General features: G+C 38.9%; 1 protein-coding gene across 4 annotated transcripts in view; it reads right to left on the reverse strand.

Moving 5' to 3' along the window:
• LARGE1 (LARGE xylosyl- and glucuronyltransferase 1) overlaps positions 1–26135 on the reverse strand; it is a 295306-nt gene that overhangs the window by 265480 nt on the left and 3691 nt on the right. The window lies entirely within an intron of this gene.

Genomic DNA, 26135 nt, shown 5'->3' on the forward strand with positions numbered 1-26135 from the left:
TGGTTTAATGTAAGTTGCACCATGAACAAGAGGTGGGACTAGTTGACTTCCTGAAGTTCCTTCCAACCCAAATTATTTGACAAATCAATGACAAACACTAAGGGAGTCATAAGGTTTGCCGCTGAACATCCAGAGACCTGGGAGTAGAAGACAATCAACACTTCTCCAACAATTTCAAAATGGCTTTCCAGAAGGAAGGGAAGACAATGCAGTTTTGGGGAAGCTCTTCCAGGAATCTCACCAGGTTGACAGAAGGATACACATAGCTTGGTACTAAAGTTTTATCTGTCTAGATACGATGCTTAGGAACCACAGATAGACTTGCAGATCACCAGTTACTCTAAAAATACTTTTTGCTTTCTACTTGTGTTCTACAATTAGCGTGTTTAAGATGACATATACTGGTCACATATTTCTAAACAAAAGCATCAAAGTATGAGAACTTAGCTCAAACAAGCAGTTAAGAAGGAATAATATCAGAGGCACTAGAGCCCAGAACTAAGACTCAGGGGATTTTGAAATTCCACCAAAGATAAAGACATTGGATTGAACTGTTGAGACAAGGGAACAGAGGTACGCATGCCCATCAAGCCATGAAAAACAGCTGTCAGAAAAGACAGTGGAAGTGTGGGTCATGGTTAGTATATTCAAATACAATACAAAATTGCGGTATATGGTTTCTTTCTCCCTTTTTTAAGGGCAGCATTTCTGTGCTTATATTCAGGAAGCCATAAAGGAACAACAGAATCAGCATTACTACTGACTTGTTTGTCTAACTGAAACGATGAGGTTGACTTACTCATCTGTTGCAAACAAATTTATTAATCTAAAGGAGAATGTATAAGATACATTATTTTTTTTAAGTATCTTAAAAGTGCATTTCTTGCTCTTTGCTCCTCTCTGAAGGTGGATAATGAAACTCAGTCAAGTCAGATTAACTTTCATATCCTCAGTGTGGCAGTGTTTGGGTTTCAGGCAATAACAATTTTGTCATCCTCTAAAATAAGTTTATCACCATCACCATTTTATTTTTTACAATTCTGTGAGCTTTTGTACTTATTTTAAGGAAAACAGCTTCTTTCACAGCACTTACATACAGGCTCGTTTTAAAGCTTACATATTCTGTTGGCTTACTTTAAGGATAGATGAAGTTGGCAGCTGTCCACTGAGAGAGTTAGGGGCAGTAAAAAAACCTCCACAACTTAAAGTGTTTATTATTCACTAAACACAATTATCACCCACCAGAAAATGGGCAAACTGGAAGAAACGATGACAGTAATTCTTTAGTAGCCTGCTGGAGATGTAAGAAGCATTCCTGCCTACTCCAGGAAGCAAGCTAAAGCCTTTTGGTGCATTCTCTCATTATGAGAAACACTGTCAAGAGCTGCAAAGTATTCCTGTTAAGACCATCTAGGTAAAAAAATGGCAAAATGCATACCAATTCTTTACAAATGGGAAACGCACAAATGCTGGCAACAGAACTCACCTTTTGGTATCATACACTTAGACACTGACATGGCTGATAGAAACCCCTGTTATGCAGATCCCAAGAACTTGAGACATTGAAGATGCATTGGGCCCATTTGTTCCCACCTGTGCACTGAAGTTTTACAGTTTTGAACTATGGGAAAAATCTTCAAACACATCTCTACAGTAATGGGTATCATCCCAGACTTCTTGAAAAAAAGTCAAGCAAATTTTTAACATGAAAAAAATAAACAGTTTTCAAGGTAGGACTTAAAAGTATCTACATTCATACTTTTGTACTGCATGAATACAGGCAGCAAGTGGACTCAACTTTTCCTTTCTAAACGGGTTCCCACTATCAGCCATGTATCTTGCAGCACAACTTAAAAATGCTACAGAGTACTTAATACTGCAAAACAGCTCACCAGTCAAGTGCAGCCCTGTATATCAAGTTGATCACAAACTTTAGCCCTCCCTAAACAGCTACCTTGACTTTTATTTTACCACTTCCATTATTCCTTTTCTTCGCATTCACCCTACCACCACCACCACCAAAGAAAAAAAGTTCCAGATTAGTTATGAATAAATTTTATAGATCTCTGATAGAAAAAAATTCTGATATAGGAACCACCAAGCTGGTCACTTAGCTCTTTCCCAGTGTTAGTAATATATTGTGCACACTGTTACAGTTACATTAAATGGCGTGGTATATTCAGCAGAAAGAGAAACTCTCCTACTATGACAGACCCATGAAGAGGCTTGGGTCTGGAGTGATCAGTCGGGACAAGCTAGTAATCTAATTCTGTATTTAAACAGTGTTCTGTATTTAAACAGTGTTTAAAACAATGAGAAGGAGGAGAAAACATGATAAATACAATAACATCTTCTTTGCAAAAGACAGCAATAAAAGCTTCCTTACCTAACTATAGAGAGCCTACAAGGTTGGAAAGTATCATACAACCTTTAACAGAAGGTCCTGTTTCCACTCATTCCACTCTGCCAAAACCACAAATCTGAGGGGTTTTCTATGCTGTCTGCCTCCCTGCATGCTGGTTTTGTTCAGGCTGTTACACCCTGCTTTGCACTTTGAAATCTAGTACAAGGAGACCACATGTATAATTTCATTGCTACTGGCTGAGCTTTATACATCTGTCATGAATCACTGAGCAACAAGCATTTGTATGACCACTTCACATCACACAACTTGCAGTCTAACCAATGAGGTCAACCAACATGCCTATCTTCCAGGTGTCTCAAGATGTTTTAAGGAAAGGCATGGATTAGGGTCACAGCCACCCAAATACCCAAAATAAAACATTTCGGCCTTTAAAATAGAAAATTACATTTCTAATTGGGAAGTACCACAAAAGCTGATCCTGAAGCGTCAAAATATTCTTCAGAACAGTGTGTTCCATTAAAGTTTCAAGCTGTCAAGTCATACTATAATGTAAAATACCTGCTTACTATCTCCTCCAGGAAATGCCTGCACAACAGGTTTAAATAAGAGATGCACAGGCAACCTGAATTCTGACATATCTTAGAGTGCTTTGTTTTTGATTTTATGGTCTTGCATTTCTTGTGTGATACATCTTTGAGCAACTGAACAGTTCAACATTTCAGATCCAGTACCTCTATTACTACTAGATTCCTAAATAGCTATGTTTATTGTTTAATTTTCTTTTAGTGACACCAGTGTTCCAATAAAGATGAGAATTCAACCATGCTAAACTCAATATAAACACACCAGCACAAAGGGGACTGTCATTTTTACTCTCTACTTGTATAAATTTCAGTACATATTAAAAAAAGAATCACAAAACAGAAAAAAACATCCAAGAAATTTCAACACCGATTTCCCTCATTCGGTTAACTAATTTTTCCTCTCTCATAGCTTAATTTCAGTATTTTTTCTACAGCAGTTTCCAACAGTAGAGCACAATGCTGTCTCAGACTGTCAGCCACAGTGCTAGGATTGCAGAGGTCCACAACATGGACCTACATTCTCTCTCAAGTTCTATGTGTCCTGTGTGGAAATCTGGAGAGAATCAAAGTCGCTATACAAAGCTGAGGAGTGCACATTTTGACCTGCAACATCAGGGTAGGGCACTGTCACATAATGTGACGTGTGAGGAACAGAGACACTGGAGCTGCTTTTAGCCCCGTGACTTGACCAGTGCCCTGCCTTACAATACCTAAAGGAAAGAACAATTGCTATAGGTGTATTTTTCTACCTTCTGTGTCTACATTTCTGAAGGAATAGACTAAGAAAACTCTGAGAAAATGCATGCTGGAACCACTGGACAGTGTGAAGGGATTTAGCAAAAAAACCTTACATTCTAGAACAGTGAGTCTCATGTTCTGAAAGTATAACAATTTCTAAAGGACATACCAGTCAAACACAAGCAGTCAGAAACCTTTCATACAACCTCTAGCTTACTAGGCAACAACAGCCTTTTCTCCCAGATGAGAACATGGCCACATCACGTTGATCCCTGCATCAATCACTTCCAGGCAAAATTATCATGATTAACTGTAATTAGGTCAGAAAATGGAAGCAATTTCTCAAAAACCTCTATTCCAGCTTGGCAGAACACAGCAGTTTTCCTGCCTGCAAGAGACTTGCGTACTGTCAGTTCACAGCCCAGGTGCAAGACAGTGTCTCACAAGAGTCCCACAAACCTGCCTCTGCTGCTGCCTCAAGGTCCTGGCAGGACCGTCAGTAGGCAATCACAGTTCCACCAGTGACTGTTTTGCCACCTTGAGCTGGTCATGGTCTACCCAAAATCATGGGATTCCTCTAGCCAATGGAAATTTCAAAAAAAAGACCCTAGATAACAGCCAGAAATAAAACATACCCTCAGTTTGTGGGAATCGGCTGTGTACTAAGCATCCAAATGAGACTATATTGATTTTGCCTCTACTCCACCACCATGAGGATCCATATCATCTATAATACTTCTCAAGATGCCTGAAAAGGGGCTGTACATGTAAAACCACACACACAAGAGCCAAAAAAAAAACCCAACAAAAGACCTTTCACCAACCAAGGAAGGGTCAAGGTACAAAAATTCCAGAAAGACTCTTATGGACTTCATTATGCAGATACACCACTCTCAAGAATGTTTACATACGACAGCAATTGGCGGTCCAAAGATTAAATAAAAATGCTGAGCGACACTCAAAAAACTTAGAAAAGCAAGCTATTCAACACAGCAAGCCCTTGCCTGCCATATTTTCTGGTTTTCACACTATGAATGGTCAAGAGTTCACAAACAGTTGGAGTGATTACAATGATTAAGAGTGAGGAAACAAACAAAAATCTGAATTTCTCTAAAAGGAAAGGAAATTAATTTATTTTTTTTTATTTCTAATAAAATCAGCAAAAGCTTCCAAAGCGAGTTCCAAGACAATAACAGTATCCACAGAAGTAGGTTGTTTTTGTGTCTGAAAAATAACAATTACGTCTTATCAAAGTAGCACTCATTTTACAAAATAACACCTTCCCCAGATTTTTCTTCTGCTGGCACAGGCTGCCATATTTTAGCTAACAAACCAGTACATAACAACCACTCTAATGATGGAAATTTTGAGAAATGGTAAGCCATATATTCTATACAAAGAAATTACGGTAAAACACAAGAACTCATTGAAGGGGAAGGTGGTATCATTTACAAAGTCCCTCAATAAATTGGGTTACCCACTAACACTCATTCTCTCATAGGTTTAACTTATTTACATGCTCAAGCCTATACTTTCACAAACAACAAGATATATGTGCCCAAGTAGTCTGTACAGGGAAGACAAGAGATGGCAGCTGCCGAGTTTGCACCATGTTCTCTGGGGTTCCTCTTCACTGACAAGCCAGCTTTCAGACACTCTTTTACACCACTTAGGCATCATCAGCTTTTATGAGGTGGTTCTCAGTCTCAAATGCTAAAAAGACTCTTGCTACATTAAATGTCCAGGAATCTTAGGCCAGTTGCTACCCACTGTCTGTTTTTTCCCCTCACTTGGAATGTATGTTTGTTTTCCTTGTAACCTAACAGGAAGAGGAACGGTATACTTAATATGTCAAAGCCTTTTTCCACCTTCCTTGTGCTGGGATGGAGGGTCTTCTGCTTACAAGCCGTCTGTGCACTGGCTTTATCAAACTACAGGTCTTTTGGACTTGAAAACCACACTCCTCAGTTTTACTGCTGGGAACATTTTCCTGGGAGTGGTGTTCTTTGTTATCAATACAGGCCATGATTTCAACCAGTTTTCTTTGTTCAGCTGTTTCTTCTGGTGCTTACATACACATGCATTTGCTCATTCTGCATTCCTAACATTTTAGTGTTTCTTTTCCAAATCTCCACTTCTACACAAGCAGTGGTCAAGTGTGTCTAAGGGTGCTGTTATCTGTCAGCTGCTGGACATGCACGGATACTTATCAGTCTTGACAGATGGTTCTGAAGTTCTAACAATCCTGAATAGACAGTCTGGCCATGATTTTAAAATAATTTAATCTACAGTATAAGAAGTCTGTAACCATCTCACTTTGTCCTCAGATTTCCACTGGGCAAAAAGTATATGGGCAAGCTGTTGCTTTTCCCTACAGCAGTTCCAGTGTTTTGAGTAAATAAGCAAGGACAGCTTCTCCAAGAGGACAACACTTCAGCCATCCAAGCAGGATCATACAATTTACTCAGTCTACAATTTGACAGCACCAAGTACCAACTTTATGAAATGTATATTATCAATAGTTGAAAAATGCACAATTAACTAAACATAGACTTTCTTTTGTGTTTTACAATAATCCCTTAGAAGTTCCCACACCAGAACACAAGCAATATTTACAACCTCAATGTCCAGGCCAGCTGTCACCCCAGCAGACCACTTTCCTTTAAGCTACGGTGCCTATTAACTTCGGTCTAATATCCACTTGCAAGGGAACTTACAGTAATGAATCATCTCCTACTTTTAGTATCAACTTGAAATGAAAATAGAGTCCATGAGATGAAGGCAGTACTTTAGTCATGAACCTTTATCAATACACTAGAGAGTAGAACTTTGAACTTCTGGTTAATTACTGATTGGTATGCTGGTTCTACATGTAAAAATCACTATTACTTCAGCATGCACAGCAACAGCTCCAATTATTAGATAGAAAACCAATGCTTGGTGGAGAAAGCAAAACATGGCCAAACATGCTAATGCAGCAGTCTGTTCTTGATTTTGCAAGTCTGGACTAAGTATTTTTAGGTCTACATCAGGTTAAAAGAAAGAAAGAAAAAAGAACTGGGAAAAAAGCCATAATTTACAGCCACTGAGGATCTAAACTTGTTCTAAGATGAACCAACTGATCTCCTCCTGCCTCCTGGTTTGTGTTTGCGAATTTAATAGAGAAGGTAGAAAGTAATCTTTGTTCTGTAAGTTAGTGTACCATCTCTAATGACAGACGTGATACATGGAATGGCTCTAGCACACAATATATGAAGATAAAAGATAAGCCAAAGAGTATTTTTGGCTCAGTCCAGGAGTTATTCCATTTCTGAAACAAACTGATTCCTTTGTCAGCCCTTTAATGTTTTAAACACAAAACCCAGCTCAATGTTTTCCAGCTGCAAGCAGACAGAGCTGAATACAAATTTTTATAACATGAACAGTGCAACTGTGTAGATCAGAAGATCAGTTTGGGGAGGGGCGGGTGTCAGAAATCTCCATCAGAGGCTATGACCCACAGCCACTCCTAGATATCAGTCACACAGCCTGTTCAAAGACGACTCCCAAATACTAACAAAATTCATGTCTGTGCTGGGAAGAGGGACAGAGAAAAGACTTGCATAATAGGCCACTCCATGAAAAGCTCAAGGAGGAACTTGTGGGGGATTTATCCTTTATATTTTAAGGTTTTTAACAGTGCTAGGAAGTAGTTAATGGCATCGGCGGATCTGAAGAGAATTCCACAGAAATGTGCCTTAGTGCAGTTTTACCTACTACTAAATCTCTTGAGGATAACAGATGAGTACAGATCTGAAATTGATGCTGACTGAGATCTGTGCTTCAGTAGTGAGTGTCTGGGATAGCTGAAAAGCTGATCACACATTCCACAGATGTCAGCTGGGGGTGGCTCTAGTCAGATGCCTATCCCGAAATCTAAACACTTAAGTCTGAGATGCATGGGATCTAGCCAGTCTTGTAGTCGTCTGTCTTTCTCCTCTCCCCTCATTTATCACATGCTCCTATAAAAATAATTCAGGCAACCATATAGATGAAGTGACCAATTATCATTAAATCTCCCTAAAAACTCATTTGAAATTACAAAGGATCTACTACTACAACCAGAAAAGGACCCGCATTGCAGCTCGATGCTGTTAATACAGGAAAATAACCATGGACTGCAGTTATCAAGGGAGCGGATTGTCCGAATTTAGTTATTGATTTTCACTTTGTTCAGAAAAATATCAGCTTACTGCTTGGGTCAGAGAAGAAAAAGGCTATCCTTACAGGGAAAAATACTTTGCTTATTTCCAGAGACAGGATAGGTTAGTTTAAATCTCAATAAAGAGATTTTAAGAACCCTTGTTGAAACATCACCTGTGCTCTTCCTTCAATTGCAAGTCATCTTGTGGGAAGATATCATGTTCTTTTACCAGTAATACTAAATCTTAGACCAGCCAAAAAGCAACAAGGAATTTCAGAAGTGCGGGGGGGTGGGGGGTGGCGGGTAGGATTTAGGTAGCATGTAGTTTTTTAATCTTGCTAGTAAGTTGATTTGAAACTTTCAGCTGGCTTGCATTCTTTGAATAGCTGGATACAGTTATCTTTTGGTTTTTTGAGAAATGTGAAGTCTTTTCTTATTCCAACTGACCTGCTGTATTCAGAGAGCTACTAGTAAAATGTGCTACCATATTCCTAAGCTTCATAAAGACTCAAGATCTCAGCATTAGATATAGCTTAACCATTATTTATGGATTCTTAATTCCTGGAACCAGGAACAGCTGCTGGAATTCTATAGCCTGATTCCATCAGGCTAGACAATCAGATTAATTCTTCTGGCATTAGCAAACATCTCATTATGAAAAAAGCAAAATGAAAAGACTAAGAAGTGCAGAGCAAAATTTTTGCACTCTACTCTCTTGAAAAACAAAACAAGAACACCAAGCACATTCCCTATTATACGTCAACAGGATATCCACCTGGTAAGGCTTACCTTCCAGATGCTTTCTCCTACTATCTCATTGTCCAGCTAATCTCTGCAACTACCCCTAGGGGGAAAAACAAAACACTACACAATTTACTGTCAGGGTAACATTTTGAAGGATGGACAATACAAAAGGAAGTATACTCTGAACAACAAGTCAGTTTCAATATTATAACTGTAGATGCAGAAAACCAAAAGTGGATCAATTTGAATAACACTGACTGCAAGAAGTCTATCAAAATAAATTAATAAAAAGTATCTTACATGGATACAACACTAAAGTGGTAGATTTGCAAAAAATAAAAATCACAAATCAACAGGAAGCCTGCCAATCTCTCCCCCTCAATCAAAGTTTAATCACATTAATGTGGTCAAACCTTCAGACAACTATCTTTTTTCTTTTTTTTAAACACAGAAGTATGACATCTATTAAACCAAACTACTACTACTACAGCAATTTAGAGAAGCCCACAAAATGTTCTCCCCACGCTTCATCAGAATACAAGGTTTCTTCTTACTAGGAGTCACCGGTACACTAAAGAACCCTGGAAGCCTAACAGTGAAACAAGGGAAAGTCATTTTATCAAGTTACAAGGGGGGTTGACAGATTTTTAGATAAAGTCCTTTAAACTTGAGAGTTAGATCTAGCCAGTCACATGAAATGCTTGGGCTTTGAGTAGCTCAGCTATCTATTTGACCCCTTTTGGTTCCACTGGAGCTGTGTGGCTAGAAACTCTACTGCCTGTTGTGGTTGAAACAAGACTGAATGGGGGGTTCTGGTGCAAAGACAACCTTCCCAAGAAGTTAACATGGTTCTCATAATAAAGAGGTCTACCAGGTCCCAGAAAAAGGATGAGGTTTATTGCTGTATCGACTTCTTTTGTTTAGTTGGTTCTGAGTGTGACTGGATTTACATAGCACCTCTTTCCAACCTCAAGATGCATTATACCAGTACAAACAAGCAAAGACTTGATCTAAAATATACAGTGATAACATACTTCTGGTATATAAACGCAAAAGGACACTCACTGAGGAACGAAAGATGGTTTTACATGGCTGCTATTCTCTTACTGTTTTAGTATATTCCACGCTCAGAAAACCCTTCTGAAGCCAGCACCACGCAACTTGCAGAACATGCTCATACCCTATGTAGAAGTTTCTATGTCGCCAGCATCCTCATCTCACTTCAGCATTACAAACTGTTTTGCTTATGAGCTGCTGAAAATAGGAAAATCTGGACAAATCTAGTCCAACCAAGTGGATACAGAAGAAAATAGTAAGAATTTATACTGATCGACCCCATTAGGCCAGGAATACATTTCACATCAACACATGCATAAACTAAGCACCCAAAGGCCAACTTAGTTATGCCTTGGATATTATTCCAGAATTCCCCAGGACTACTTGACTCTCCTCTTTGTCACTTCCTTACCAGACATGGACAGCTATTAGATCCAATTCAAATGAGTACAATCCTCCAATTGCATGATATTAGCAAAACCATTTAAGGCTTCATCTATGCTATAAATTGCAGTGCTACTTATACAAGATTTGGGGGTGGTTTTGGAGCACACTATTTAATTCTTTCCAATCATAAATGTTACCCAAAAAAAATTCCTCACACCAGCAGAGTAAGTAACAAGTAAAATCATTGCAGCAAGTTCACATAAAATAAAATGTCGGGGTTCAAATGCCTTTTATTCACCCGTGTTGGAAGCACCACATACACATGTTCCAAGAAGTGAAGAAATACATGCATCATGCATACCTGGAAAACTACTCTTAAGTTACTATGAATTTCTGTACACCATCAATCTTTCCTCCAGATGTGGGAAAGATTTCAGTCATAATTCCTATCTGCAAATATACGAAGTCTGAAATTTTAAAAATAAAGCCATTTGAGTTGTCACAACACTATCATAATCTTGTAAATGCCTGAACTGAAAAAATTCCTCCTTTACACAGCATTCAGATAATTTAAAAGACAGAATATTTATTCATGAAACCTTACATAAAAAAAAGCATCTTCTAACTTCTATAAAGAACACAGACACAAATTAAAAAAAAATAAAAATGCAGGGGATTTTGAAGTAACAGTTGTAAATTTAGAGATGCTGTATTTCAGTAGAGCTAGAGAAGACAGGTTCATTTGCTGTGGTAACATTTACTACAGAAATATTTTTATTTGCTATAGCATCACCCTCTATTGCACAAGTAGCTATCTAGTAAGACAGAACTACTTGCATTTCTCACCACTGTTATTTCGTCTCATAGGTTTTCCAAAGATCTCTGTTCGTAAAATGTTTGTCAAAATGCACTCACACATAGCACCAGGCAAAGAGGAGATGAGAGACAGATGCTTGTGCATGTTAGTGGGCGGGATGGGAAAGAAGCTGGGGAAGCATCTTTGCATCCAATCCATTACAGTTATTTTCCGTTTAACTATCTAACAACAACTCACAAATTCACTCAATAATGCATTAAATCCTCTGAACTTATGAAATAATGCATTATTGAAGTCATAGCAGGAAAGCCAAGTCAGTTTAGAGGACATAAAAGACCAGCCCCAGAAGAACTTCTTTCCTTAAAGGTTATGGATAAAAAACAAAGATAACTTTTTAATGTAGTGAGAACATGTAGTCACAGAAGCAGCAAGGTAAAGGTACTACTTGTATTTCTTTGCAGAAGAAATTCCTTTCCAGAAAAATTCCTCTCAGATAGATCTTCCACCTCAGAAACAGTAAAATAAATCAGTGTGGCAGATGGATGAGTAGACATTTGCCTTAAACGTTTCTTGGTACAAAAAGGTGCAAGCTTTGCTGACTCGGGCACATAGCAGGTATTATAACCACAAGAAAGAATTAGACACCAGTTTCCAGCCCTGCAGAGGCAGGACTGAGACAGTATTTTTTCTGCCCTTGCATTCCCGTAGTGAGCAGCTAACTGCACACATGCAGGGTACTCCCACTGGGGAGGGTCTTGTCTGATGTGACCCCAAAATAGTCCCCCTGTGACCACTCAAGACACACCGAGCCTGTGCAGAACCAGACCACACCTACCCTCACCTAGGACCACAACCACCATGCACATGCATGAAGTTTCTTGGAACTGGGCAGAGATTTTGGGACTCAAACTGCATAAAAGTTGTACCATCGGAAGCTCAGGTGGGACCCCCACCACCAAGACACCCAGAGTGAAGAGGACCAACAGGCTGCTGCTGGATCCACAGGCGGTGATACCTCCTTCCTTTCTCTCTCTCTCTCTCGTCTCCCCCACTCTCTCTTCCTCTCTTTCTTCTTAGAAATGTGTGGCACGGGACTTGCTTATGCAGTTAAGTTATTCAGTTAAGAAAATGTCACTAAGTTATTGTATCTACTTACAGGCCTTGTATTAATAAATCATAGAATTGGTTGGCTGATATCATTTCAACTTAACTCAGTTCAAGGGGATCACAAATTAGTCCCAAGGGGAGGGAGGTCATCCTGAACAGCCCTTTCAGGTTGCGACAATCAGCAATGGTTTAATCTCTTAGCTCCCTGCTCTGGCATGTTACCTCTCTTCCACATCTGCTCTCCTCAGCTACTCAAGTGTATGGCTCTGGAATAAGCTGTCTAAGATGTGAAACTCACTTCCTTTCTTTATAGATTCTATCACTACAACATTTACTACTGCAAAACTGAGGCTGCAGTAAAGTTTGCAAGTTAAAGAAATAAATTATATTTTCCCATTTTTTTTCCTCTGCTTTAGATTGCTTATCTTAATACAGGCCTTTCCTGGTTGCAGTATTTGTCAAAAGTACACAAAGTTGCAAATTCCTACCAACCTATATTCACATATGCCAACTACAAATATATACACTACAGGAACAGTACATGTGTATCTTAATACTGTTCCAATAGATCAAAGCACAAAATGGAAGACACTTCTATGTAGTATCACCATGGGACAGAACAAAGTGAGCAGAAAGTCCTTATCTAGCTCCATCTAAGCTATTGAAGGTGAAATCAGGGGTGAAATGCATACAGCAAGAATGACTAAACCCATAAATGGTCCAAAATCATTTGTTTTATTACATGAATACAAGAGAAAACAATCCTATTGAACAGGCTATTATCAAATCTCCTCAGTGACAAATCTTTCTGTCAAAGAGCACAAATAAAAACAAGTGCATAAATCACAAGGACATGTGGCTTAAGGCCATTATCCCAGAGGATTACAGAATGGCTTTCACATACTCCCTCTTTGCTTTTAGTACCTCCATCTGTGTTTTAATATTGTAGCTATTATTACCAGTGATATCTGAAGACTTGAGTCCCCTGTAGTTATGAATACCAATAGGAAAAAAAAAAAACAAACAAACAACACCTCACTTATTAAGAGAGCATCTAGGCTATGTTTTAAAGATACCTTCAGTAACCTCAGGATAAGGGTTTGTTTTTAGTGAGTCCTGCTAGTCTTGACCAACCATGTAATGCTTTAATTATTGAGCACTACACTGGGTATTACGGACTGTGATTGCCAGGCACTGCCAAAGACCCATGATTTTGCTGTGCTAACCATAGTGCAAACACCTAACAAAGAAACTATGCCTGTCCCAAAGTACTCACACAATCCAAAGGTATGATTAAAGTGGCTAAAACAGGTGGCTAAAACAGAAATACATCTGAAGCATAGAGCAAAAAGAGAAAGTATAGCAATCAGCAGTCGGATGGCACATAGCACAAATTAGGATTTTAACCTGGACTCCATACAAAATGAGAAATCGATGCTCTGTGCAACCCTAAGTAGACAATTAAAATATTTCACCAAGTAGCCCACAAATTGTATACAGGTCATCATGCCACCTCATGTCTGTTGAAATTACAGACATCAGTGCAAATACACACACACTTCTCAATTTCTAAGAACATTTTTCAGAATACATTTTCATGCTTAAAGAAAAAAAATATTCCCAATCATGCAGCTAAACATCAACTTTTTTTTTTTTTCCCCCAGTCAGCAACTGCAAACTTTTGGTCCAAAGGCAACCTTTCTTTTCCAGAGAGACATACAACACACATTTGATCCAAAATGTAGATCAAAACTCAGTTAGTAAAAAAACATAACTCAAAAGTGAAAGGTATGGTCCAAAAACTAGAAGCAAAATCAGAAGTGAGAGAGCCAGCAAGGAGATGGGAAGGAAACGTGAACATGCTGTTCTGATCTACTAATACAAGAACTTGAATACTGTTTATAAAACCAGAATGCTCTTCCTCCTGACTGCTAAGCAGCTATTCTCTTAACGATGAGGAAGAAAGCCATCGATTTAAAATCTTCAGTCCTAATTTCTGCTTCAAAATTATGGTACTTTTCAGCAAGGCAGCTGCCTATCAAGTAAAAAGCTTAGCAAAGCTGAGCAGTAATTAAGAGATCTTATTTACCACACAATTTCACATTTATACAGGGGGAAATGTGTTTCTTATGACATGAAATTTCCCGTAATACTGAAAAGATGCCTGGCCATGTAATACTATCCAAGTCTTTCATTTGTCCAGTGAAGTAAGCCATCACTTCTTATGGGAAGTAAATACGCCCTTGAATAAAGACAACTGTTGAAGGCAAAACTTATGAGGTAATGAATACCACTCAGAGCCAAAGAAAAACAGTTCTTGGAGCTTTTTAGGATCATGTATTCAAGTCCTGTTCCAAAATTCAAGCCAACAGGTGTCATGCCATCACACTCCTATAAAGTTGGACCAAGCCTCAACGGCTCTGCAATATGCCTAATAGAATTTCCTAAATTGTATTTACATAAATTAGACCTCTATCAGTTGACACTTTATTTCAAATCAGCAGTCTCAGTTTGTGAACCACTGAATGTTTTACAGATGCACATGCAGACAGAAAAATAACATGAGTCTGCATTTCTTAGTCAGTTAAGAACTAAGAACCTTAGAAGTTGTCTACAAGTCATCATTTATTCTAAATAATTTCATAGGAGTTAACAAGTGTAAAGATGACAATGTTGACTACATAACGTTCCATACTTATCTTCACCTGAAACTAAATTTTTCCTAATGGAACCAGACCATCCACTAATTTTTGGTTCATTATATATAAACACAGGACAGACAGACATGTCAGTGTTTTAAATAGGTTCTTGCAGAACTTCTTCCTCCCATCTGTAGTTTAACAATGGCAAGAAATTTTGCACTAACTGTGCCAAGCCTGGGTAGAAAATCTCACCTATATTTGAATATTCAGTGTTTTTAAAGATATAAATATCTAAGAATCCAGAATTTCAGTCTACCTACTAGCTAGAAATGCAGGGAGAGGAAAGAAAAAACCCTACAAGTATGACAGCACCTTGGACATTCAGTGATGCTTAGAAAGATGAATTAAATGCACTGAGCACATCCCAATCTGCATTCTAGATATAACCAGTAATCTCAGATACACTTCTATGCCAGCCCTTAGCAAAGCAGCTTCTAGAATATAGATCCTTGTCTGCACCAAAAAGCTACTCCTGAGCCACAAAATTAGAGCAAAACCTCACATATCTATATTTGTGTTCTGCCAGAAAAACAAGTTAAGCCCAAAATTCTAAAAACCACCCCCTCCAGTTTTCACACCAAGTATAAGCCATGACAAGAACATCTTGAATGAAAATCAGTTCTAAATGAAAGCAAGATTACTTAGCACCTTTCTGGTGCATTTCATCTTTCAAAAACACTTCGCAAATATTAACATGCCAAAATATAAAAGAACCATTGTTTCAGTGAAAGGAAGCAAGAAAAGAGGATGCAGAATTTGGTAGCAAAATGGACGGATGTCTGGCTGACACTTCAGTTTTGTATACTGTGGTTTCATTTCCATCTTAGTGATGCATCAAAACAGGTTCTGCAGTACTAGAACAGCAAAGGAATACCACATTACTGTATATTGAGAGATCCTGGTAGACCTGGCTTACTTTCAACACTAATACTTTTCTAACTGAAATTCTTATTGCTTTTCTGAAATTAAGACTGCAAAAAAATTTTATTCTATACCACCGTAAGATAAGCTGGTTTACCCTTATGGAGAATAAAATGCTTTTCCTTTACAGTTCCCGCTACCGCATTTCCAAAGGCATATATGCCCAGCACAGTCAAGATGCTAGATACAACACTGTAATTTATGTTTGTCTATCACATGCCCTGCTAAATTCCATTTTCTTTTTTTGGGGTGCTTTGTGGTTCTTCAGCCACAGCTAACAGGAAAGACTTAAGCAAAAAGATTCATCACAAAGCATTGGACTTAATGATCTTAAAGGTCTTTTCCAGTCTAAATGATTCCATGATTACCTGCTACATTCACGTTCATTTGGGGTGTTCAATACTACTAAGGTAGACCAATACTAGGATCTCTACTGAGAACTCCATGCCATCCAGAAGCATTGCCATATGCTTGCCAGTATTCTACCACAGCAAACACTGGTAGCTGATGGATGGAGAGCCAATCTCAAAGAGCAGGACTCTGACAGATCCTTATCTATACTGTTAGTTGTATCTCACTCCAGTATTAGCAGCACGAATTTCAGTGAGACAGCTCGTAAGGAAAGTAAAGCAAGAATGGTAAAGTTTTTCACGTTGGTATTTAATGTTCAGCTCATTAAGGGCTCAGCTTGAAGCCCTGTGAACCTGGCAGACATATGCCCACCAGGGCTTTGAACTTGATAGAGAAAGGAATAGAAGCTAGTTAAAAGCAAGGAGCACAGGTTTCATTTCCCCCCTTTGTTCAACCTAGTTTAGCAGGCTTGGTTACTAGTAGATATTTTTACTGGGTTACCACAGTTAATGCAGATAAAGAGTTCCAGTAAGCAAAAAAAGCATGGAAGTTGGCTGCCAGGTCCACATTTGCCAGGAATATCTAACTGAAAACATCAGAGGGTATCATCTAACATAACAGTCTCCCTAGGTAAAAGCAGAGAGAATTCAAAAAACAGACCAGAGACAACCTGAACAATTAGAGAGTGGTTTCTCACTAGAAAGATTGCAGTTGGCATTACAAAGAGCTCCTGAAAATGCTTCTCACTCTTAATAATGTTATCTCTGTCCTGCTAGGATACCAGTGCTTAATTCACTAAAACTTCACCAGAAATCCCATTTTGCTCTGATGAATCAAAGACACGAAGTTCTAACAGTGATAGCTGTACTTGGCTCAAAACAGACCAAATAAACAAGTTCTTGATGAGCAAAAAAGTTGTATCACAAACTCAGATATGCATGGTGAATACAGGTAAATAAAAAGACAGGGAACCACAAGGGAACTTGGATTTCTAGCTATCTGTGATGAATGACTCAGTTCCTGCCATGTCAGATACGTATCACTTTCATAAACTACCATCACATGGCAGGTGCAGTGGGATCTGTCTCCATCCTGCTAAAAGTTTCTCTTTGGTTAGTCCAAAAAATTGGTGTTATATACTATTGTAACATTTTATTTCAGCACTTTCAAGTCAAATATGAAAATGTACTTAAAATAGCACGTCAATTAAAAAATAACATAACTTGACAGAGAAAACCAGTTGTGTCCCAGAACTACAGTGAATTTTTTCAGAACTGTCCCACGTTGCTGCTTCCAGCGGATCACAACACAGGAATATAGATCTTACTTTTTTCCAAAGACATTTTAACAAACATAACCATCAATAAGCCAGTATTACTCAAATGACAAATCATTGAGATTGAAAGTACAATCTTAAAAAAAATAATTAAAAAGGAAAGTACAAACTACCGGTTTTCAACCACTTGAGCACACTCTTACGTCTGTACTTTGTAAGCTCTTTTGGACAGGAATGGTTTCTTGCTTTGGGAATTTCTGCCACCCCAGCTATGTTGGTTGACAGCATGAAGAATGACTGTGGATTGACGTAACTTGGCTAGCAGAAGCTGCTACAGTAGTCACAGTTATACTGGCAAAAACAGTGGTTTTATCTGAATTGCTTCCATCATCTGTGGATTATTTTTTTTTCATGAATAAGCACAAAGATAATGAACACAAGGAATTAGAGATTTGTGAGCAGTTTCATGGCTATGACCTTGTTGGGATGATAGACACATGGTGGGATGGCTAGAATGATGCAACGGAGGGATACAGGCTCTTCAGGAAGGACATGTGGAGTCACCCTTCATGTGAGACAGCAGCTGGAATGTATGGAGCTTTCTTTGCATGGGCATGGATGATGAGCTAACTGAGAATTTATGGGTAAGGATTAAAGAGCAGACCAGTATGGGTGACATTGTAGTGGGCATCTGCTATAGGCCACCTGCAGGAACAACACGTGGATGAGGCCCTCTACAGACAGGTAGAAGCAACCTCACATTCACAGGCCCTGGTCGTCATGGGGGACTTAAACCACCCTGGTATCTGCAGGAAGGACAACACAGCCAGGAATAAGCAATCCAGGGCGTTCCCGTAGAGCACTGATGACAAATTCCTGATCCAAGTGATAAAGCAGCTAACAATGAGAGGTGCTGTGCTGGACCTCATACTTACAAACCAGGAAGGGCTCCTTGGGGATATGAAGGTCAAAGGCAGCAAGTTGCAATGACCATGGTGGTATTCAGGATCATGAGAGGGAGCAGGGCAAAAAACAAGATCACAGCCCTGGACTTCAGGATAGCAGACTTTGGTCTCTTCAGGGATCTGCCTGAAAGAGTGCCCATGGGATAGGGCCCTGGAGGGAAGAGAGGTCCAGGAAAGCTGGTTGATAGTAAGGATTACCTCCTCAGAGCTCAAGAACCGTTCATCCCAATGAGTAGGAAGTCAGGTAATGGATGAACAAGGATATCCTGGCAAAACTCAAACACAAAAAGAAAGTATACAAAGGTGGAAGCAGGGACAGGTAACCTGGGAAGAATACAGAGACACTGCCTGAGCGTACAGAAATGCAGTCAGGAAAGCCAGAGCCCACTTGGAGCTGAAACTTGTAAGGGATGTCAAAAATAAGTATCTGAAGGGAGGGTGTAAAGAAGATGGAATCAGATCCTTCTCAGTGGTGTTCAGTGACAGGAAAGAGGCACTGGGCACAAACTGGAACACAGGACTCTGTGTTTCTCTGAACATGAGGCAACACTTCTTTACTGTGAGGGTGACTGAGCAATGGCACAGGCTGACCATATAGGTTATGTAGTCTCCTCTGGAGATACTCAAGCGCCATCTGGACATAGTCTTGCAGAACATGCTCTAGGCAGCCCTGCTTGAGCAAGGGGAGGGAACCACACGACCTCCAGAGGTTCCTTCCAACCTCAACCATTCTGTGATTCTCCGAAAGTACTGCTTTATCAGAAAACTTCCAGCCACACACCAGTGTTTACATTGCTGTTTTATACCAGCCTTCCTATTCCATAAAGTACCCTTAAGGTACACACAGTCTGTGGACTTGAGCTTCACCCGACATGAAGGGAGCCCTCTCTCAGCCAAGGCCTCTAGGCATTTTAGTAACATGAATAAATAACTGCTTTCTATACTACATTTGCAATTCCACTGTTCCAACCAGAAAAGTCACATTACCTTCATATATATCAATTTAAAATACGAAAACCTAGGAGAAAAGGAAAAGAAAGAAAAAAAAAAAAAATTAAAAGTAAAACTCTGGCCTTTCTCAATATACCAATATCCAACTGCAACACAAATGAAGCTAAGGAACAAAACCCAAAAACAGAAAATAAAATATGGTGCAAAATTAATTATTTCAGAGAATTCTTGATACTAACTGCAGGTCCAGAAATCTTTATTACTGATGTATAATACAGCATTTTTGGTCTGAGAACAGAAAGGAAAAAAAACTTACTTTGAAACATTTGAAGGCCTATAGTACAAAAAGGACATTTGAAAAATTTGTTCTGTATCACACTACACCACTTTCAGACACCTGTTGAATATGGATTCACCTCAGTGCTGCTTCTCTTCGCTCTTCTTCATTTCGTTTCACCCCTTCACCCTTAACAAATCTGCCCAGCAGCACAGCGGGATACACGCCATACAAACATGGCAGTAGCCTTCTGTTCAGACAGATGCTGTGCCTGCCCCTGCTTATTTATGCTCAAAACTGATAAAAAACAATGTCATCAATAAAAGTGTGGCATTTTAACCCAGTTTGCACGCGTCAATAACTCAGTGGAAACTCTGGTCTCCTTAAGGTTCATTTATGGTGACTTCTGCTAAATAGCAGTGGTCTGTGCCAGTTTCCCTCTCCAAGTCATTAGCACCACCTGGCCATAGATAAAACTTCATACAGTTAAACACTAACCTACCACCTTTAAAGGCCAAGATATATTTATTTACTCTTTCAAGCATTCACCTATTTCCTTCTCCTTTAAATGTTCTACTATTTTATATTTTTGAGAAGTAAAACACACTCCTTTCTTCCTTTGGTCACAGCACTGCCTCTAATCAAGAAAAAGTATCCATAAATTCTATGATGGATTTGTTTTGTCATTTATCCAGTTATCAATTATGGTTTTTTGTTCATTTCTTTAAGATACACGTATATGCTGTATATTTACATAAAATACTTGTTAGAAGCAGAGTATCATCAAGGAGTTGGTTTAATCATCTAATGCACAACTATATTTAAGCAATAGTTCTTGCTAAAGCCAGCGGTGTTTTAACATGCTTAAAGCATGGGACAGTGACTCTTTCAAGAAACTAGAGTTCTGTTCTTACCTTTTTCACTAATCACTTGGGCAACTTTGCTCGAATCACTTCATCTGCGGCGCAAGAGTTTGTCTTTCTACAGCGTCATTTTCCTCACTCTAACCTGCTCTGTAAAGCTTTCAAGAACTCATGGATTTATTTCCACAACATGCTTAAGACTAGAGAACTGGCAAAGTTATTCCAAATACGAAAAAAACTGTCAGCAGTTTCAGTTCCCTATACACTAGGGGCACAATATTACTGGTTTTGCTCATCTTGAAGAAAAAATGGTAAAAACATATTTCTTCTCAGCCCATTTACCAACTGTACAGTTGTTCACATCGTGATTGTAACATAAATCAAGATCTAAGCATACTGAAGAGTATTTAAGATGCTTCCAGTATATGATTGTGCGAAAATCACTTGGAGGGGGTAATCAGTGAAAACTGGAACCTAATAGAAGTTGTAGTATTACAGAAACCTTTTTTAAGGTAAAATACAGTTGCCACTTTCAGGACAGTTGGCACACACAGAATTTACCATGGTTCCTCGGGCAGCAGCACAACCTACTATCCTAGAGGAGCAGTGGAGAGCGGAGCGGAGTGGAGATACCACAGACAGGCTCTGCTGTACTCCCTGCAAGATTGGGAACTTGATGATACCATACAGCAGATCAGCAGCATAGCAGCTGAAACAGGAGATCCAAGAGATGTCTGTTGCTGAGCCAACAACTGTGCCGAAATCACTTTCTTTAGATGAACCTTGCTCATTGTAATCTTATTACACTAATGCCTACCTCCCTCTTAAAGTTACCCACCTCCAAGGTACAACCACCCCTCACCAAGCATGTACTTTATATTTTTTATTGGCTATATCTTTAAATGAGAAGCAAGAGAATTTTATACCAATCTATAATAAAAGAATGTATGACTAGAGTCACTCAAGCTCCACCTGAGAGTAAAGAAAAGTACAAAAGTGAATGAATGAGGGGAGAAGTTAGGGAAGACTCCATCGTAACTTCTGGGATCAGTTGAGAGGCCAAACCTGTCTTCTCTCCCCATAGGGATGCCTACTGGGTAAGAACTTTATGTGTGCTAAATAACTAACTCACACTAGCTGTTATTTGTGATTATAGTTTGGTTGTATATCACTTCAAGCTTAGTTTTGCAGACAGTCCCTACAAGCTGCAATCACAAACCTTAATTTTTCATGATTTTGTATCAGTAAAGAGTGTTATTCTGTAAACTGTTAGCCCTTCATGGACACTAGCAGTCACCAGCTGCTGGTAACATACCCTAATAAAAGTGGGTAGAACTGCTGAGGGGCCCCCCTTACGCTGTTGGTGTGTTTCCCTGAACAAGTCAGTCAAACCGCCGTCCGATCCAGCAGGATTATTCAGTGAAGGATCCCCATTAACAGGACGCTGACAAACTGGTCAGACACAAGGGTCTTTGCTTTCCTGGGGTGCTGACAGACAGATCAAACACTAGGGGTCGAGAAAATCTACCCCTTTTTACATGCGATGATACAGTTCAATATACCTCAGGTGCCAGGTGCGAGCACTGGTGTGAGAGCAGTGGCCACTGGCAGTATGAACAAGTTGAGATTTTATGTTCAGTTGCCCCAGTGGGGCATGCAAAAACAAGGGGCAAGGCTCTGGGTACCAACTAGAGAGCTGTAAATCCCAGTGTGATAAACACATTGCAAGGCAGTACTGTGCATGGTTCTCCATCATCCAGCAGGAACGTAATCTGATTTTGGCCACAGAGGAATCATTCTCAAACAAACACCTTCATATGGAAAGGAGGTGTTCCAATGATGAAGGAGTGGCATCACTAGTTTAACAATGTGAGTTTGAATGACCCTGTAAGTTCGCTAGAAGCCACTATTTTAATCTAGCAGCCTTTAAGCTGCACTAGCATTATAGTGAAAACAAGAAAAAAGGGAGGCAGACTGCCGTGTTTGGAAGGAAATGTAACTTAAGCCACTGCTGTTATACTCTCTGCTTCACACCTGAGGTCTGAGAGCGACTATGGAAAGAAGTGAATTTATACTTGTATACACTTTTTTTTCTTGAAGTCATGTTAAATGCATGACTTGCATTAAACTGCAAGACCATTGCTGGACAATGATTGCAAGACAGCTGCATCTCAAATGTTCTCAGCTTGTACATTTTATTACTGCTCTCTGAAGTAACAGTATAGACCAAATAACTGGTTTGGTTGCATTCTGGACAGTAGTCTGAAAAACTTGGTATAAAATCAACAACATCAATTTCAAAACTCTCCCCTTCTTGCCCATCACGAAATTGTTTTCTTTAGCCACTAATAGGTCCTATCTTCCAGTGGACTCAATATTCATACTGATTTTTTCCCGTCTTTCTCCATTTGTAGCATCCTGCATTTTGTCAACATAAATTTCAATGAAGGAAGACATCCCATACTAAAAGCTTCTACCATTTCTCTAAACTGATCATTTTTTGCTTTGTGGAAGTTAATGTCAATGTACAACTTTCTTAGTACTAAAAATTGTTTATGACAACATCACCATCAATTTCAACTACTTGGAAGAGTCACTGAAGAGGAACAGATTTCTCATAAATGTGGTTGATATTAAAGAGCTCTGGAAAACCAAGATCAAGGACATAAGTTATAAAGTATTCCAATAACAAAACCAGAAAATGTCCACCTTTGCAGGGACCTCATTCTTCAATGTTCCAATTCTGTACTTTGATAAAACAGCATCTAATTATACAGTACACTCAACACTGAAGAATCCAAAAATACAGACAATTGTACCCTTTTTAAAGCAGTAGAAATAGTCTTTATCTTATTTAAGTATTCTCAAGCACACCAGCCAGTATTTTACCTTAGGAGACTTGTCTTACATGAATGATAACCTCCCTGTGCTTAATTCTGAGTAACACTCTAGAACCAGTCTTAGGACTGAAAAAAGACAAGACCACAGAAATACAGAACCCAACTGCCAAAAAAAAAAAAAACCACACAGGAAACCTAGGACTCCGTTGTGTTAGAAAACAAATGAAAGCTAATATTCTTAAGAACAACATGAGCTAAAGAACATATATTTGAGGATTTAATAATGCTCAAACAATTGGTTTTCATTTCTTATTTCTGTCCAGTGGCATACACCTTTCTAGTACCTTCAGCCTGAAAAATACTGAATTAAGTAGACTCAAAAATTGAAGTCCAGTAATTTCTGAACATAAAATTCCATTTGCAGTATTAATTAGCAGCAGCATTAACTGAAGAAAGACGGGAAAACAATCACCAACGGAATTTAGAACTGAGGCAACTGAGGTTCAGGGACACAGCTGGGGAGTCAGAGAGGAAGAAAGTGAAACCTAGCTAGGAGGAGCTGGGTTGAGAAGTCTATCAGCTGGAAAATTCAACTCATTTGCACAGTTCACAATTCTTCTTGCTCCCCCCATTTCACCATTCAATAACACTTTTTATTCCAGGATGAGAAGCATTTTTTTTCTCCAAACAGACAAATTCATTCCCAAGTCCCCAAACAGGTATAAAAGTCCATCTGAAAATTTTAAGAAAACAAAGAGTTTCATATTTAGAAAATAAAGTTTCACAATTGCTTTCCTTCCTTTCTCTGCCCTTCCTGTCCTCTTCCTCCCCCCAAAACAAAATCCTTCATTCTTCTTCTCTGTATTTAAATGAAGGTTACTCGGTAACGGAGTTTTCTAATTTTCTCCTAGTCCTAAGTCTTAGCTGTCAAATGCCTACCAGAAGATAAAATCCAAAAGCTAATGACACAACTGGCATTTTGCATGTAATATTTATTACATTCTAGGATAGACTTCAGAGGAACTATTGAAAGCTGCAACTGAAAGAGACAACTCCACATCCCTGGAACTTCTAAGCAGTACATTTCTGGTAAAGGAAGCAGGGGGATGCTTAAAAAGATTATTTTTTTTTGCTGAACATAATTTTTCTTGTAAAAGTCTATCAGTGCCAGAATGTGAAAGCAGGTTTAAAGTGATATGGGCATCGTCCTTCTGATTTAAGAAAGCTACCTGTAGTTTTGCCAAACAACAGCAGACCAAAAATCATTACAATTTGTATCATCCTTACAGACACTGGGTAAAGCCAGATGCTGTTAATTCATGTCACCCGGGGCTAGCTGCCCCTCAGGGAGCATGAAAAGGGTCTGGGTCAACATGGGCAACTAATCCCTGAGGTTAGAAAATTGGTATGGACATGGAGTTAACAGAAACAACTCATCAATACTCAAAAATGCATGGGAGTAAAGTGGTGGTGGCATCTATCTCCTCATAGCACTGGTCAAAAGATTGGAGGCATAAGGAAGAACTCTCCTTAAAAAGCCACCCATCTCTTTTCATTATTTTCAAGCATATCTATCTTATGTGGAGATCTGTGAGAAAGACTGCATTCTGCCTGCACCATCGGAGATTTCCAGCTTCCTCCATCATCATGCTTACATGATTAGATCTGGCCTTTTGCTATAGCATTGGATAGACATTGCTAGGGTTGTTCTTACCAATTTTAAACATAGCTTTTACCCAGTTAACACCATTGTGGCAACAGTAGCCATATCCCAGGAAGAACAGTGATGTGGATACTACTGTAAGCATTATTCTGATCTGCAAATTAAAACAGGTAACGGAACTATTTTACAGAGTTTACTTCTGATTCCGACACAGATGGCACTTAAGGATTGCAGCCTTGGCAGTTTTGCTTCAAAGTCAGTGCCAAGGCCAGGATAATCCTTTCTAGCAGTTTTCTCCTTGATTTCTGAGCCACCAAATCCCACAGCAAATTCTGTTTTATATGTGCTACTCCCCTTCTACAGCCACGCATTAAGCAAGCTTTGACAAGACACAGGACAGATCTTCAAACACCAAGCCAGCTGACACCAGACTCATGAATCCCTACAACGTAAAAAGCTCATTTCTTAACCCTTACATTCAGGTGGGCATACCACAAGGAAGAGAACAATTAGTGATCTAATGAAAAATCAAAGAAAGGAAAACTAATTGATGGTAGCTCTGACTCTAGTTCTTAAATTAAGCCAAGTGTGGGATAATGAACAATGATTTTTTTTTAAAGCTAGCATTCATTTCAAAAAAAAAGATGAGCCAAACCCAGACAACTGAGGAAAAAAATAGTGCATGTGCTCGTGTACGTATGTTTCCTTACACAAATCTGCTTTTCAGAAAGTTCTTTATCCACAGAACTAGGCAAATAACCAATACAGCTAACTCTGGAAAGAATGGAGAAAAACTCATGAAGAATAACAAACCGTAAACTAGCATTGGCCATTATATCCTCCGGAAGTCTTTATATCTTAATGTTATCAGCACACACAGGATATAGGAAAAATTGATACACCAGGAAACTTGTATCTTTAAATTGGGTTTTTTAATTTATTCTAATGCAGATGATGAAATGTCTTCAAAGCTGGCAAGAGTTCATTAACATAGGCTTTCACAAAAGCCAGGAAAAATTAAAAAAGAACTAACAAAAAAACCCTGTTTTGGATCTAAACAAGCACTCCCATCAACTTCAATGACAGGAGTTTGTACATAGACCAAGTTTAGCATATAGTGCAAAGACTCTGTGGTCAGATTATGAATTTTAGCCATTACTAGCCTTTATAAACATCAGACAAAATGGCTTGGGTTTTGTTGGTTTTGTGTAAGTGTGTATTTTCTTAAGATTACTTTTATAAAGGCACACATACAAAAAAGAAATCAGACAGAGGATGAAAGAGGAGAGTATTCCAGTAAGGGTCTATTGACAACTGATGGTTCATTCCGGGTAAAAAAACAAAC

The sequence above is a fragment of the Falco naumanni genome, chromosome 5, assembly GCF_017639655.2.
Source record: "Falco naumanni isolate bFalNau1 chromosome 5, bFalNau1.pat, whole genome shotgun sequence".
NCBI classification, from domain to species: domain Eukaryota; kingdom Metazoa; phylum Chordata; class Aves; order Falconiformes; family Falconidae; genus Falco; species Falco naumanni.